This window comes from Castor canadensis, chromosome 1, assembly GCF_047511655.1.
Source record: "Castor canadensis chromosome 1, mCasCan1.hap1v2, whole genome shotgun sequence".
Classification (NCBI taxonomy): Eukaryota; Metazoa; Chordata; class Mammalia; order Rodentia; family Castoridae; genus Castor; species Castor canadensis.
The window spans coordinates 177,080,160-177,098,215 of NC_133386.1; the positions used below are offsets into that span (position 1 = coordinate 177,080,160).

The window sequence follows — 18,056 nt, forward strand, 5'->3', positions numbered from 1 at the left end:
CTGTATAAGTTATTGGAACTTTCAGTAACTCAGTATTTCAACGCATAACATGGGATTTCTATTAATACATAGTAAATAAATGAAGTTGCTTATTTAACTTAATTAGGAATGAGCTTGGTAAGTAATCAATAAATATCAGTGTGCATCATTAGGACGGGTATCTAGTCCACCAGCCAGCTACCTGTCGTTCATGTGTTACCTGCTTTTTTTGTGTGCATACCTCTTATTCTTTTTATTTCATTTTGATTTTATAAAGATTTAGCTTCATAATTAAATTAAGAAAAAGCTATAGAGATATTCCATGTATCTCTATTTCATAATTACATAATCTCTCTCATTATCAACACTGAATGGGCAATGTAGAATCATCTACCCCACTATTGACCAAACCCAACTTGGGCTAAGTACAACTAAAGTTCCAGGAATTCAGAATCGTGATTTACATAAAACTTAGTGCATCTCAAAGGACAAAAGAAATGTGTTGTTTAAAACTGGGAGGTGTAGGGAAAGCAATTTTTTCTTTGTCATCTTTAATTTTTAATAACTTATTTTTGTTATTGTTGTACTGTGGGTACATTGTGACATATACAAACTTTTTTACAATATATCATAGTTGAATTCACTTCCTTCATCATTCTCATTTACCTCCCCCCTCATTCCTGGAGTAGTTTCAACAGGTCTTATTTTTCCATTTACATACATGTGTATGAAATATTTCCACTATATTAACTCTCTTACCCCTTTTCTTATATCCTCCCCCTCCCATGTCTAAAGGTCCTGTCTGTGGGGAGCAGATGATGAGAAGCCTATCAGAATTTGACATAAGCACAGCTGTGCCCAATAATCAGCAAACTGAGTTTGGCATGGCCCCAGCTGTAGAAGAGTGAAAAGGCAAAATGCAGCACAGCTGTTTTTCCTAAGTTGTTTACATTCAAAGAAGTAGGATCTCAGGTTTCTCTTGTTACAATGTCATGCACCTCCTGAAGAACTGTTGCTCCACTTCCTTGTTTACCACTGGATATAAAAGACTCCCTGAAGGAAGACAGGAGGCTTTTTGGTGGGGATTTTGATTGGCTGCCACTGATGCTGGCTGTTGTGTGTCTGCACCAGAGCAGCTTTCTGCACCAAGAACTTTACACATAGACCTTAGAAAAGCTAAGCTAAAGAAAAGGTAAAGAGAACATGAAACAGTGCAAGTCTAAGGACTGAGACTTTAAGAGGTATGCTAATGGAGTTTCCAGATGCTGCTGCTGTTGTTTGCCTGCAAGTCTGAACAGTGAGACTTTAAGAGAGAACATGGGACAGTGCAAGTCTAAGGGCCAAGACTTTAAGAGAGATTAAAGAAAACATGGGACAGAGCGAGTCTAAGGAAAGAGACTTTAAAGAATAGAAAAGAAGCATGACTTTAGAAGTAAGGTTTTAAAGAATAAGAGAAAAGAAGCTAAGTAAGAGAAGAGTTTTTAGAGAAGTAAAAGAGCAATGAGGCTGTTGTGCGTCTCCACCCGAGTGCCCAGCACACCTGGCCCCAGCTTTCTGTATGTCTGTCTTCTATCCTTTGTCCTTTCTGCATCTCCCATCATCCCTAGTAAGGTCAGGAAGAAACAGAGCTCATGGAAAAGCTCTCTCCACTGTCTTGGGGACAGAATATTTTTTGCAGAGAAAGAACAGATTTAAAAAAAAAGAAATGAGAGAAGTACAAAGCAGAGAATCTCAAAAATTATTTAATTTAATTATTCCAATTCTTTGCTTAGGAAAACGTCAAACTTTCACTTCAATAAATTTTCTCTCTGTTTATTTTTACTAAGAAAATAAGAATTATTTTCTATTGCTGGCAAGCAGTGAGCTAAATAAATCAAGATGTTAAGAATAGGATTGTTAGTTTTGAGATGTAGTAATGACAGAGAAGGACACTTCAGCACCTAAAACATCATGACCAAAGCAATTCATTACATACAACTCAGATTGACTTGAAAATATGGTATAGGAAAGAGGGTAGAAAGCAAAAATTTTATAAAGGTAGTTAGAATTTACATCATAAGGTGTCTAAGAGGTTTATGCTTTTGGTTTGGTAAGAAAATGTATTGAGATTATTCAATTGGACTTACATTTTTGTGATTATAATAGGAATTAATTTATATTTATGGAGCATAGCGCATGACCCATGCATCATGCTAACCTTTTCATATGTGTTTCAGTACCCAGTTCTCCAACAACTTCATGAACCAGCAATCATTGTTGTTATATTTCTATATAAATAACCTGAAGGTTGAGAAGGTTTTAAGATATTACAAAGGTCATAAACCAAGTGTGTATTGTAGCTTGTAATACCAACCAAGGTTTTCATGCTTTCATCATAAGCTCTTAACCAGTATGCTGTATTCTTGATAACATTTTGAATATATTCACAAATTATAGTCTCTACAGGAGCAAGACAGGTAGTAAAATTGAGTGGAACTGGTTAGATGTGAAATAACAGGGAAGAGTGGGAACTCTGGTAGAAACTGAATAAATTCAAGGTACAATCTAGCTATAAGAGCATTCTAATTCTTCTTCCCTTTATTTAAACTTGAAATTGAAACTCTATATCATATATTGGTCTTATATGGAGGCCAATTATGTAATAGTAGAGCTCAGGTGTAGGAACATCAATTATATGACAAATGAGGATAAAAAGAAAATAAGATCCAAGACCAAGGAGGAAATCATGGGAAATAAGGAGTATGATTACCAAAATTATCATTACTATGCCATGTTTTCCTCCAGTTTGTCAGTCTTACAGTTTGCGATTACACACACACACACACACTTAAAGATAATACCATAATCATATTCTTTAAAACGTTAGTTTCTAGACTTCTTTCTTATTGCTTTTAAAATTACTTTTTATCTTTATTTTTTTAGGTGAAAGCATAGAGGTTCAGAGCATGAATTCTGGAGTTAAATTGTGCCAGAAGAAACCTTACTTGTGTTCTTCTGTTTTATAGCTGGGTGGCTGTGTCTAGACACTTGCCTTTCTAAGTAACTAACTCCTAAGATAATATAAGGATAAAATGTAATAATGCACGGACAGACCATGCCTGCCACATAGTAAGTAAGCTCTCAACAAATATTAGCTCCTATTGACATTCTCTTTGGTATTAGGAAAAATTGTCAGTTACCATTTGTAACTCAGGAAACTGAAGAGGATAGTGCTGATGAGTTATAAAGAAGTTATAGTTAAATATCATCACGCAGCCTTAGGAAGAGTAAAAATAAAGAGGAGACAGCATGCGCACAGAGTAAACACTGTTTTCTCTAAAGACAGAGTTCCTTGTGCTTTCTGAGCATTATAGCCCATGGAAAATGTTATAGTAAAAATGTACAGTTTCTTGCAAAGCAAGCAGAAGGACAAACGCTGAAGGAAAAAAGTAACATATCCTAGAAAGTTCAGGAAATTAGGTATGTGAGTGTCAGTGTCTTATGGAACTACATTTGTCTGTTTGGATTTATAGTCATCTTCTCTGGAGAATCAATTTTCAAAGAGTGGATATTTTATACCAAAGAAATCTCAAAAAGAAAAAAAAGAAATAGTCTTGGAAAATAGTGCTATAGTTTGGATGTGAAATGTCTCCCTAAAGCCCAGGCCTTAATGTCTTCTTTTCTAGTTTGACACTGTAGGTGGAACCTTTAACAAATGGATCTTAGTAGAAGGAAGTTACATTGAGGGTGTGTCCTTGAGGAGGCTATTTTGACCCTGGTCTCTCCCCCTCCTCCTCCTTTTGCACCCTGAGGTGAGGGTGAGTGACTCCTGATGTCACATGCTCTTGCCATGAAGTACTGCCTTACCACAGGCCCCAATCAGCTGGATACTTGTTCACAGAAATCTCCAAAACCATGAGTCAAAATAGGCTTTTCCTGTTTTTAATTTGATTGGTTTACTAACACACTTTGTCAGGGAGACACTGCAAGTATAGGAAATACCTTGACTCACTAGCGGGAATTCTATTCATAAATGTAATCTTTGATCCATGCCACATTGCAATACATGGTCTCAACAAGGCTATGTAAAATAAAGACTCCACACAAATGCTATGGAAGCTAAAAATATCATAGCAGCAAACAACAGAAAACTTTGATGAGACCATGTTTCTCTATCTATTTTTCCTTTTCTTGGGAAGGGCTTTGCTTGGGCATGTGGTATTATACTAGAAATATCATGAAAGTTCAACAAAGTGATGGCAATAGTAGGATTCATCTATGTCATCTTGGGAGATAATTAACAGTAGCATAAATAGTATTTAAAAAAAGACAAGGCCAATAGTGTGAACTTACCCTAAGATGTCCATGAAATTACTGGAAACTCTATTTTTTTCTTTGTTTATATATATTTTTTTATTGTTTTTACATTTGTCCATATGTATATACATTTTTTGGGCCACCATTCCCCCATTACCCCCTGGAAACTCTATTTTTTCACTTTGTTTTGTTTATCAAATTACTTGTTTTTGAATGACTTCTTTTTAGATTTGTATTGGTTTGATTTGGTGTTTAAATCAAACTGAATAATTTACTGTAATATTTCATGGTGATGTCAGCTCATTTGACCAGATGTATATAGGAGATAAAACATAATTCTGTAGAGTATAAATGCTAAGATAAAACACCAGCTGTGTCTTGCCCAGAAAACTTTCATTTATGTTGAAAGTGTTGCATCATATAGGTCACAAGAAAGCTTTGACCCCTAACCTATTGCACTTGGTCAAAAATACTATTTTGCAAAATCCTTGGATTTGAACAAACTACTCCTTTTATGGATACACTGTCTTCACATCACTTTTCACTTACAGTAATAAAATGAAAACCTATTATGTGCCATATTGTCCAGTGTGATGGGTGCACAGCTATTTCTCAGCCTAATATAATGATTTTTCCCAAGCATCACCTGGGAACATTTTAGAAATGCAGTTCTTAGACTGCTCCCTAGACTTCTTAGGCTGAAATGGGGCGTAGTGTCAGCTGTCCCTTTTAAGAAGTACTCCAGTTGATTCCTTAAGTCTAAGAATCTCTAACCCATCAGCCATTTCTTTCTCGTTCCTGTTCACTCAACTTGTCACATTGTTCCCTAGTTTAAATGATAGTTTTCTGGTTATGTGATTGCTTTCCAAGCCTTCCCACCTCAAGATGTTTTCATTTAATGGTTACTCTTCCTGCAGGCTCTTTAAATTCCTACAAAGCTTTGTTTTCCTCCATTTAAGTGAATACAATGTCATTTTCTCTATTAAGGCTTTCCTAACCACCTTATTTAATATTGCTAAACCTCTCTTTTCTCTTCTGGCACTTCTAATCCCCCTTACCTGTTTAATTTTTTCTATGGCAATTTATCATCATGTTGTATATAATATTGTTCTATTTTTGGCTCATTGTCAGCTTCCACTTCTAGAAAGTTAGCTTCATAGGAGAAAGGATTTGGGTGCTGTTTTGTTCACTGCTGAAACAGCAATTAAACAGTGATGATCACATGGTAGATGTTTAAGAACTATATGCTTCATGAAAATGGGCCCTGTCAAAATACACACTGCAAATAATGGCAATGGAAGGCTAAAGGAAGTGAGAAGATCTATGACCTTTTTAAAGAGAGCATGGCCACATCTTTTAATATGAAAAATGACTGTTAGGATTGTGAAGGGCTGGGAAATTTCTTTTTAGATTCTGATTCTTTGATGAAAGTGAGATTGCAATGGTTCCATCCAAGGTTGGTAATAACCATGTTTAGTACCTAGTAAGTGCCACTTCATTCAATCTTTCCAGCAACCTGTGTAATAGGTCTCATTTTTATTTCCATTGAGAGAGTCTTGGTATTCTTGTCCAGAAACTTGTTAAACTAGGATTTGAACTTCAGCGGTCTGATTTAAGAGACTACAATACTATATCTTAATTGGTAAGGTGGTTTTAGAAGACAGTTGTAACTATGAGAGTCAAACAAATTTCTAAAACAAAGCTAACTCATAGAGGCATTTTCACAAAAATGATATAAGCTCAATGCCTCATAATAATTTACCAGTTTCTATACGATTGGAATCTAGCCTCTAGGCATATCCAGTCCCTCCCCACTCCAAAACATCTCTCAGATTTTATTATTTCAAATGGGCCATGAAGAGATCCCTTCAACTCCTAATGCAAAAATCTACATTACTTGGATAATTTCTCTGGAAAAGAAACATAAAAGAAAGTTATCACATAACTGCCACATGACCATTCCAACCATGTGTCCTTCCACAGTTTGGGAAGTTGCCAAATGGGAAGTTTTTTAATTCCTGAGTGTCTGAAATCCCTTCCTACTCAACAGCAGCAAACTCAGTACTAGAACCTGTTAGTAAAATAACATCTCATCCTAACCCAAGACCCACTAAACAGAAACAGCATTTCAACAAGATCCCCAGGTAACATGCAGTTTATTAAACTTTGAGTAGCACTGAACTATCCCACTGATTCCCCAACTTGGCTATACATTGGATTCATGGGATAAATTTCAAAAAATCTGTGTCTAGTCCTCTCGGGCTCTTTTTTAATTGTCCTGAGGTACAGTTAGAAATATTCTTAATGCTTTCTAGGTAAAATATGCAATTTAATTTGAGAATTGCCAACCTCATCCTTCTGGTTGAGCAAAACTCAATATTTTGATCTAATTCTTTAGTCCCTCCACAAATGCATCGTCCTCTGACCAAGAGAAGTATAAGCTTTTACATTCCAAATTGGAGTAGAGTTATTTGTTTTCAAGGGCCATATTAAGGAACATGTCGCTGCTAGTGTGACATAAATTAACCAGAGCTTTCAGCAGTGAGTCATTAATCAGGACCCACAAAGTCTTCCGCACATTGGTGCCTTCTTAGAGTTGACTTTCAGATCACAGCAAATTATTCCTCTCACATGTTTTGCCCTCTTTTTGTCCAGTTTGCCTAGTCTGTTTGGACCTGGAAAGTTATGTCTTCAATGTTCAGAACTATATACTGATCTCTTGTCATATGCTCATAGTATTATCTATTTTGCTGTCTTTTTAGCTGCTAGAATTCTAAAGGGCATGGATTATATTATATATCTGTGTATCATCAGAGTTTAGTATAGGTGCTGCAATAAATGTTGGCTAAGTAAGTTCAAAACTGCATCCTTCATTCAGCTTAAAAAATCTCCTATCTTTTTTGCATCCTATTCCACACATATACTCAATTTGAATAGACAAATACAAAAAAGATGAGGAAGGTTTCAAAAGTCCAGTCCATTAAATGCTTATTGAATATACCATTAACCTACTGTAAATTGTCACACTGATCACTCATGCAGAATATCAAGAGAGATAAAGTGTGCTTTCATTGGTTTCCAATATAGTAGAGAACATGAAACGTGATGAGGAAGACTTACAAGGAGCAGACAAATCAAACAGTAAGTGAATCTCATGGAAAAGTAGATAAATTCAGAGTAATGGTTACAAATGCTTTCTATTAGCAAGTTTATCACCTATTTTGAAAAAAAAATTATAAAATGCAGTGATACCATTAAGGTACAGCAGTAACCTAGAGCTTGGTTTTATTATATCCCAGATCAGTTTCCTGTGACAATGCACAATCAAATCCTTGAAGTTGGAAAAAGTTTTACTGCCTGACTCTGCCTACTCATTGAGACTCATTGAGACTTTGCAGTAGATATAATGGAAAATGCTTTTCAGTACCAACTCCACTATTCATTGCTTTGAACACCACAATAAATAGAAAGAACAAGAATTGAAAGTCTTTCTTTTCCCTCTTACCTCTTTCTAAGTGCTGAACTGAATGGTGTCAACTTTCTGTTGTAGCCCTGGCAGTTCTTACCTTCAAAAGAACAATCAGAAGGCAACCCTTTCAGAAACTGATCCACCAAAGTTTGAAATGCTTAAAAATAAACTGTCAGGTCTGTCTGTTTCCTCCCTCCACAACCTGTCAACTTCACCTCTGGCTTCTTATTTTCCAAGCCCTAGCTTCTATTTTAGAAGCTGTCTATGAAGCTCCTTCTTTGTCAGGAGGACTGTAGATCCTGACCAAATATTTCATAGATTGTAGGGAAACCTGAATGGGAATAAAAGCTGACCAGTGCTCCCTGCCGCCCAGACACCTCTACCCATAGACTTTTGAAATTTCCATTTGGAAAGAATATTCCTTCTATATTCAGTTTGACAATTTTGATTCTCACTATTTGGAAAACATGATATCAAATATACATAGAGAGATATTTTTTCTTTGTCTTGCTTATTAAGCACCCTAGAATTGAGCTTTTTTCTTTGAGCGTCCAGCAAAAATTGACTCAAGCAGTTTTGGTTTAAGGTTGGATTGTTTTATTTGTCCTAGACAATGGATCATTTGCAAAGAGTGTCCCTTCCATAATAAATGGGCATATGTACTCAAGCAACTACACAAAAAGCCATGTATCAAATTTGACACATTGACAATGATTATCTCCAAAAGTCCATATTAACCTATCCAAAGGGGGAAATTGTGACTTTTTGACATTGTTCCTAATATTAATGTTCTTAGTAAAGTATCTATAGGTAAGATTGAAAATCAGCAACTTTATTTACAGGTTTTAACTAAGAAACACATTTATAAAAGGATTCTTTACATCCCTTTTAGAAAAAAAAAACAAGAAAAACTTTTGAAGTGGTAATAATTATTAGTTTTGCATAATGTCAGTAATACACAGCCTAAAGTGAGTTAGTGGACTGATGATTTTTCTGTTTGTTTTATAATGTATAAGCCCTTTGATAAAAGGTGTAAAATCAGTCTTTTCTGTGATTTCAGACTGAGAAGGAAGAACAAGTCTCATTTAAGAAATTCAGATCTCATGTATCATCTTTCAAATGAATGGTGGTGTTTCATGTCTCCATCCCCAGCTCCACTGCTCTGTTGAAATATCCTGAGCCTGTGTCACAGCACACTCTCCATCCTCCTCCGTTAACTATGGTAGCTGTGCACCTGTTTACCTCCTTCCCTAAATGGCTTTTTTCTTAAATGACAGACCATGACTCACTCAATCTTCACTGTTTTCTGACACTGCCCAGCACTCATGTTTTGCCTGAGATGGCTGCTTAGTAAATGTCAGTTAAATAGCTAACAGCCAAGAATGCTATGGATTATGGTTTGTTAGAGTCAGACTTTAATTCTAAGTGATCCTGCATTTAAAAAATGACATGATTGTAAGCCAAACTCCTTTACCTTCTATACCTCACTCTACACGCACAAAATGACATCACTACAATTCGATTTGTGATTTTGTGATGGATTTCTAGAATTAGCTAATTCTCTAAATCATTGTATTTTTTTCTGTCTGTATTCAAAATCTTCTTTTAGCTGAAGTTCTCAAAGCCATAGTCTCATGAGTCTGAAGACAATCTCTCTTACTATGATCTATACTTTTTGATTGTGAGTGTACCTTACTTACATCACTTTGAATATACAGGGATCTTTTAAAAGCTCAAATTGTACATTCTTCTCTGTTTCTGCGGAGGCAATAGTAACTAACACTAGTTTTTATGATTTTGTAAGCTGGACGTTCTCAAAAGCAGGCCTTGCTTTCACAGGCTTCTCTGTCTTTCTTTCTCTCTCTTAATTCATACCCTTTCTTTCTTTCCTTTAATGTGATATTCATATTTCCACTCATACTTTATTGCCTTTTTGGTCTTTGCCTTTTACATACTTATGAGCTCAGGTACACATTTAAACTGAACAGCTGTACTTAGTACATTTGTTATTTATTTGTCTCTTTTTTTGGGGGGGTGCAGTACTGTGTTTTGAACACAGGGGCATGCACTCTACTGCTTGAGCCATGCCATCAGCCTTTTTTCCTTTATGTGTTTTTGAGATGGAGTATTGCATTTTGTTCAGCTTGGTCTGTACTATGATTCTCTTATTTACATTTCCTGTACTGCTGCATTGACAGGCCTATGCCACCATGCCCAGCTTTTATTGGTTGAGATGAGGTCTGGTGAAATTTTTGCCAAGTCTAATCTTGAAATGAGATCTTCCTGATATCTGATTCCTGATTGGATGAGATTATAGTCTTGAGCAACAAGGCTTGGTCATTTGCAATTTTCCTTTTCTAAATTTTCTTTATTTTTTTAAGCATACAGCTTTCCATACTGGCATAGATCTTCTAGTAGATTTGTCAATGGTGTACCATCTGTTTTTCCTTCATTAGAGAACATGACGTAATGATGTAATGATCTGACAATATTATCAAAATCTTCTCTGTGACCTCCAGGGGAAAACTGAAACTTCCTGGACAATATGGCCTCTCAAAAAATCTTGCTACATTCTTCCCTGTCAATCTTACTCTCTCAGTTCTCTGTAGAGAACTGTGGTTTCTCATTGCTGAACTATTTTGGATGCTCTTGAGCATATCAAACTTCATCTATTTGAGACCTTCCCTTAGATCAAATCCCAATCATCTATAGGGGTCAATTCAAACCTTCTGATCTTTGGGAAACTTTTTTGGTTACTTGGACACCCTGTCCTTGTTAAATCATTGTCCACTCTTGTTAGGGTACAAATGTTAGGGTACCTTTGAGGCTTGCAGCCCACTCAGCCTGAAACCGGCCATGGCTAACATGACCCAAGCCACCACTTACTGGAACAAAGGGAGGTGGGACGGTTTCTGGGAACAGGGACTGTTTCTGGTTAATCTTGCTAAAACGGTATGTGAGTCAATGAGTTGAGACACCTGGTGTTTACCAAATTCCTGATAAATAAACTTCAAGTAATCTGGCCCCACCACCAGGATGTGGGAGATATCAGAAATATGTGACCCCAGGGACCATAAAAATTGCTGTGTGACCGTGACTAATGTCTAAAAAAATATAAAAGCAGCCTGAATTTTGTATTCGGGGTCCGTGTTGAAACCCACTGCATCGGGCGGATACCCGGACCCCAGCTGGCTGGAAATAAACCTCGCTTTGTGACTTACATTATCGTGAGTGTCTTTTTGTTCCTCTGAAGGGTGGTCAACCTCGGACCCCAACATCTGGAGGTCCCGAGATCTCAGCCCCTCCCTGAGAGGAACAAACGGCCTCCAATACCGAGGTTTAATTGGGAAAGAACACGGAAGGAGGATTGGCCACCTCCGTTTGGAGGGACTTAGAGTCCCTGTCTGAATTTGGTTGAGAATTTTCATTGAGTGGAAGGAAGGGGTCACAGCCCTGGAGGCTTCACTATTGGAAGTCATGGGAGACATCCCCGACGGTCAGGAGCCGCACCGGCGTCCTCAGTGGACACCGTTTGGGCAGTCTTTGGGTAAGGATCCAGAGTCTGGTGTGAATGGAAGGGCGCCTGTGAGAGTAGTCTGGTTGACCGGCCAGTACTTGTGTATGTTAGAGAGTCCTGTGCGAATTTGTTTGTCTGCTGGAATTGTCTCTTTTGTTCTTTGCAGTCTCCTCTGTCCGTCTCTCCTGATCATCATGGGACAGGCTCAGGTAACTCCTAAGACCCTTCTTCTGAGTCATTTTTCAGAAATCCACGCTAAGGGGCACAATTATGGCATGAAAATTAAGAAAGGTAAGTTTGACACCCTTTGCTCAGTGGAATGGCCAACCTTTAATGTAGGCTGGCCTCCTCAAGGTACCTTCTCCTTGGACACGATTAAGAAGGTCCGAGATGTCATTAATAGACCCGGTCTACATGGCCACCCTGATCAATATCCCTACATCCTTATGTGGCAGACTTTAGTAGAAGACCCCCCTTCCTGGCTGCGGCCATTTATCCATGGAGCACTTACAGACCGGCCCGCAATACTGGCCGTGTTGGGGAACACCCCCACTCCCGTTAATTCCCCTAAGAAGCCTATTCTGCAGGAAGACGCAACTCTCCATCCATCCTTGATAGACTTAGATTGTGAAGTAAATCCCCCTCCATATGCTGCTGCTGCGCCACTCCAGCCAGAGGCAGATGGCTCCTCTGAGTCTCCCCATTCATCAGCCTCCCCGTCTGCACCCCCTGCCCCGGTCTCCGGACCGGTGAGGGGACTCAGACCCCGTAGGCAGCGAGAAGAAACCCCAGAGGAGGAGCCCTCCTCCACTTCCACTGGGCCCCCCATCCTCCCGGTGCGGGCCCTGGGTGGTGCTGGTCCCAATGGGGGACGCACCTATCAGTATTGGCCTTTTTCAAGTAGTGACCTGTACAACTGGAAAGCCCAGAATCCTCCTTTTGCTGAGGACCCTAGAGGCCTGACTGATCTGTTCAAGTCCATTTTGCATACTCACAGTCCCACATGGGATGACTGTCAGCAGCTCCTTCGGACCCTATTCACCACCGAGGAATGGGAGCGGATTCTCACTGAAGCCAGAAAGAATGTCCCCGGTGACAATGGGCAACCGATCACCCTGCCAAACCTGATTGATGATCGTTTTCCTTTAAACAGACCTGACTGGGACTATGGGACTACAGAAGGTAGGGAGCGTCTCTGGGTCTACAGCCAGACTCTTATGGCAGGCCTCTGGGCGGCAGCCCGCCACCCTACCAATTTGGCTAAGGTAAAGGCAGTAATGCAGGGGGAAAATGAAAGCCTGGCTGCATTCTTTGAGCGTCTTTATGATGGATACAGACAGTATACCCCCCCTAGACCCACTAGCGGAGGTGAATCAGTCAGCTGTGATAATGTCCTTCATAAATCAGGCTGCCCCTGATATTAGGAAGAAACTATATAAGCAAGAAGGGCTTGGGGAGATGACTACCCGGGATCTGATGAAAGTTGCTGAAAGGGTTTTTAACACCTGAGAAAACCCGGAAGAACAAGAGGATAGAATCAGGAAGGAGAATCAGGAACTACAAGAAAGGATTTGGAAGGAGGACAGGGAACACCAGAGTAAGGAAAACAAGAAACAGCAAAAAGAGATGGCTAAGATATTGCTAGCAGGAGTCCAGGGTCTGGCCGGACCGAGTTCTGGACGGGCCGGCCCCACACGTCCCTGAAGAGATCGACCCAGGCTAGACCAGGGACAATGTGCCTATTGTAAGGAATATGGACACTGGAAGAAGGAATATCCCAAACTCCAGGGTCACCCAGGACCAAATAGCAGCCCTAATAATGACGCCCAAGTCCTGTTAGCTGGAATGGACAGTAACTAGAGGGCACGGGACTCAGACCCCCTCCCCAAGTCTTGGGTAACCATATATGTGGAGGGGAAGCCCGTGAGATGCATGGTGGACACAGGGGCCCAATATTCAGTCCTTAATAAACCTACTGAGCCACTGTCCCAGAGAATTAGCCTTGTGCAGGGAGCCACTGAATCCAAGGCCTATCAATGGACTAGCAAACGTCAGGTGGATTTGGGCCGACATCAGGTGACCCATTCCTTTCTGGTCATTCCTGAGTGCCCTGCCCCCCTTCTGGGAAGTGATCTGCTAACTAAGGTGAGGGCTCACATTCACTTTGAGCCAGATGGTATCAAAGTGTCAGATGGACAAGGACAGCCCCTCCAAGTCTTGACCATGTCTCTCAAGGATGAACATCACTTGTTCTCCTTGCGGGACCCTCCCCTGAAACCTATTGAGTGGTCCCCTGAAATGGCTTATTGGATTCAAACCTACCCCCAGGCTTGGGCAGAAATAGCAGGTGTGGGGCTGGTGGAACATCGAGCCCCGGTAATAGTAGAGATCAAGGCTTTGGCTCAACCCATCCGAGTCCATCAATATCCTATGTCTTCTGAGGCACAGAGGGGCATTGCCCCTCACATAAACCATCTCCTGGAGGCTGGAATATTACAGCTCTGCCTTTCTGCTTGGAACACTCCACTCCTCCCCGTTAAGAAACCTGGGGGAAAAGACTATAGGCCAGTCCAAGATTTAAGGGAAGTAAACAAGAGGGTCGAGGACATCCATCCCACAGTCCCCAACCCCTATACCTTGCTGAGCCATTTGCCCCCTCCCATGTTTGGTATACCACTTTGGACTTGAAAGATGCTTTTTTTGCACAGCTCTGGCACCCAATAGTCAACACATTTTTGCCTTCAAATGGCATGATGAAAATACGGGAACCCCAGGACAGTTAACATGGACTAGACTTCCACAAGGTTTCAAAAACTCCCCTACTCTGTTCAATGAGGCTCTTTATCAGGATCTGGACTCATATCGCCGGAGCCACAGTTCCATCACACTTTTGCAGTGTGTAGATGACTTGCTTCTGGCAGCTGCATCTGAAGCTGAGTGCTGGCAAGCCACTGGAGACCTCCTCCAGGAGCTGGGGAAGTTGGGCTATCGGGCCAGTGCAAAGAAGGCTCAAATTTGTAGACAAACAGTCACCTACCTGGGGTATGAACTAAAAGAGGGAACCAGATGGTTAACAAATGCTATGAAAGAAACTATTCTCAGACTCCCCGTCCCCACCTCGACTCAAGAAGTCTGCGAGTTCCTGGGGACGGTGGGCTACTGCCGGCTGTGGATATTGGGGTATGCTGAACTGGCAAAACCCTTATACGAGGCAACTAAGGACAAGGCCCCTTGGGCCTGGGGGCCAGATCAACAAAAGGCCTTTGAGGAGCTCAAGACCACCCTCTTGAGAGCCCCGGCCCTGGCGCTGCCAGACCCTCTAAAGCCCTTCACCCTCTTTGTAGACGAAAGAAGGGGGATAGCAAAAGGGGTACTAATGCAGTGCCTAGGGCCCTGGAAGTGGCCAGTTGCTTATCTATACAAAAGGTTAGACCCAGTTGCAGTAGGCTGGCCCCCATGCCTGAGGATCATAGCGGCAGTTGCCCTAATGGTAAAGGACGCAGATAAGCTCACTTTTGGGCAACATCTGAAGGTGGTAACCCCCCGTGCAGTAGAGGGAGTCCTAAAGCACCCTCCAGGTAGATGGGTGACCAATGTCTGACTTACTCATTACCAAGGGCTCTTGCTGGATGCTCCCCGAATCCTCTTCTCTGACCCAGTTTCTCTAAATCCAGCCACCTTGCTGCCAAATCCAGACCTGGAAGCCCCTCTACATGACTGTCAGGAGATTATAGCTGAAATCACCCAAGTGTGCCCCGATCTCCAGGACTCAACCCTACCCAACAGTGAGCTGGCATGGTATACAGATGGGAGCAGTTTTGTCTCGGATGGGGTGCATAAGGCGGGTGCAGAGGTGGTGGACCAAGGTGGGAACATAATTTGGAGTGCCCCGTTGCCCCTGGGGAACTCAGCCCGGAAGGCCGAACTGATCGCACTGGCAGAGGCACTCGAGCGGGCTGAGGGAAAATGAGTGACTGTTTATACCGACAGCTGTTATGCTTTCGGCACCGTCCATGTATATGGCACCATCTACCGGGAAAGGGGTTTCATTACAGCGGAAGGAAAGGAGTTACATAACCTCCCAGAGATCCCCGGAAGCTACGGGGAACCGGCATGCGGACATAGTGGCCCTAAATGCTGCTCTGACCTCCACAACCCTAGTGCTGACCTTACCCATGCCCGAGCTTTCATGCTTGCCACTGTGACCCAAGTACACCCCGAAAGACAAACAGTGGATCCAAGATCACCGGTGCCCAGAGCCCAATCATCAAGGCTGGTATCGTGATATCGAAGGGTGGCTGATCCTTCCTGAAAAGTTAGGACTGTTTCTCCTCTCCAATTTACATTGAGCCAACCATTTAGGCAAGAAGAAACTACTCGCCCTCCTCAAGTCAGCCCGCCTCCGGTTCCCACATCAAACAGCCCAGATTCAAAAGATTGTGGACCAATGTGCTGGGTGCCAGGCTATGAAACCCAGCAAAAGGGGACTCCTACATACAGGTACACAGGTACGGGGGAGGGCACCAGGACGGAGCTGGGAAGTGGATTTCACCAAGGTGAAGCCGGGAAGGTATGGGTATAGGTATTTGTTGGTTCTGATAGACACCTTCTCAGGCTGGGTGGAGGCTTTTCCTACAAAGCGAGAGACTGCTCAGGTTGTAGCTAAGGTTTTGCTGGAGGAAATCACACCCAGATATGGCATCCCTAAAACTCTAGGCTCTGATAACGGTCCAGCTTTCAGCAATAACATCCTACAAGGGCTGGCCCGGGCAGTGGGGACTAATTGGAAACTACATTGTGAATATAGCCCCCAGAGTTCAGGGTAGGTAGAAAGAATGAATCGGACCCTGAAGGAGACCTTATCTAAATTAGCCATCGAGACTGGCGGAGACTGGGTGGCCCTCATACCCTATGCCATCTTCCGGCTTTGAAATTCACCACATGTACATGGATTGACACCTTTTGAAATTCTATATGGGGCTCCACCCCCCATTATTGTCCAAATCCTACTGGACCAAGACCCCAGTACGGCCCCAAAATACTTGGCCAGCTTAAAAGCCCTACAGGAGGGCCAACGTGAAATCTGGCCCATAGTGCGCGCCTTGTATGAGACAAAGGACACATCGAACCCGGAACATGGCATCGTCCCAGGGGATTGGGTATGGGTAAAGAGGCACAGAGCCCGCACTCTGGAAGAGAGATGGAAAGGCCCTTACCTGATCATTCTGGTTACCCCCACTGCTCTTAAGGTTGACAGCATCGGGCCTTGGGTCCATCACTCCCACGTGCATCAAGCCAATCATCAGGAACAGAAAGAGGCTAGAGAGTGGACCGCACGGCGGCACCCAGATAACCTATTGAAGCTGAAGCTTTTGCGACCCCAGGAACATGCAGAGTCTTCAGGAGCAGCCACGGATGGGTTGGCTGGTCGCTCTGATCTTGCTCAATGCCCAGAGCAGGAGCCTCGCAGAAACCAACCCTCACCAGCCCTATAAGCAAACCTGGATACTCACCGATGGGGAGACTCATACCACCCTTTTTTTTTTTTTTTTTTTTTTTTTCATTTTTCTTTTATTATTCATATGTGCATACAAGGCTTGGTTTATTTCTCCCCCCTGCCCCCACCCCCTCCCTTACCACCCACTCCACCCCCTCCCGCTCCCCCCCTCAATACCCAGCAGAAACTATTTTGCCCTTATCTCTAATTTTGTTGTAGAGAGAGTATAAGCAATAATAGGAAGGAACAAGGGGTTTTGCTGGTTGAGATAAGGATAGCTATACAGGGCATTGACTCACATTGATTTCCTGTGCGTGGGTGTTACCTTCTAGGTTAATTCTTTTTAATCTAACCTTTTCTCTAGTTCCTGGTCTCCTTTTCCTATTGGCCTCAATTGCTTTAAGGTATCTGCTTTAGTTTCTCTGCATTAAGGGCAACAAATGCTAGCTAGTTTTTTAGGTGTCTTACCTATCCTCACCCCTCCCTTGTGTGCTCTCGCTTTTATCATGTGCTCATAGTCCAATCCCCTTGTTGTGTTTGCCCTTGATCTAATGTCCACATATGAGGGAGAACATACGATTTTTGGTCTTTTGAGCCAGGCTAACCTCACTCAGAATGATGTTCTCCAATTCCATCATACCACCCTTAACAAGACTACTCGCACTGCCCCCATAGGAACTTGGTGGCCAGAGCTTCAATTCTTCTTCAGAGACATCAATCCTGCCTACAAGTCTACTGCCCTGGAGTCAGCCAGATGATACGGTTTTTATGCTTGCCCCAGCCGCAAAAAGAACAAGAACTGTGGGGTGATACAATACTCCTTGTGTAAGTCATGGGCATGTGTCACATCCAACGATGGTGAATGGAAGTGGGGGATATCAAAACCGGACCTAGTCAAATTTGCCTTTGTAAACGGGGTATCCTGGGGGCACAGAATTCCGTCACCCACCCATAAATGCCAGCCCACAGATACAGATAGAATCAAGATCACCTTCACTGACAGTGGCAAAGAGGATACCCCCGGGTGGATACAAGGTAAGGTGTGGGGACTTGTGTTTTATAAATATGGTGGACATTCTGGCTCAACCATAGTAATCAGATTAAAAGTTGAGCCCATGGGGCCACCGTCCAAAATGGTAGGCCCCAACAAAGTACTTAAGCCGCCCTATGTAGAGCCACCTCTCCGCCCTCGCACAACCCCAGTCCCTACCCAGCCTCACACAAAGGCTAGTATTAAAACTCCAGGACCATTAGGCCCCGGCCCTCCCTTGGTGAAGCCCAGTCTCATGACCGGGTCC

At 42.1% G+C, this 18,056-nt stretch overlaps 1 protein-coding gene and 1 pseudogene across 9 annotated transcripts in view; one reads left to right on the forward strand and one right to left on the reverse strand.

Annotated features, from left to right (window-relative positions):
* Lrrc4c (leucine rich repeat containing 4C) overlaps positions 1 to 18,056 on the reverse strand; it is a 1,195,224-nt gene that overhangs the window by 386,233 nt on the left and 790,935 nt on the right. The window lies entirely within an intron of this gene.
* LOC109703446 (uncharacterized) overlaps positions 11,222 to 18,056 on the forward strand; it is a 96,166-nt pseudogene continuing 89,331 nt past the window's right edge.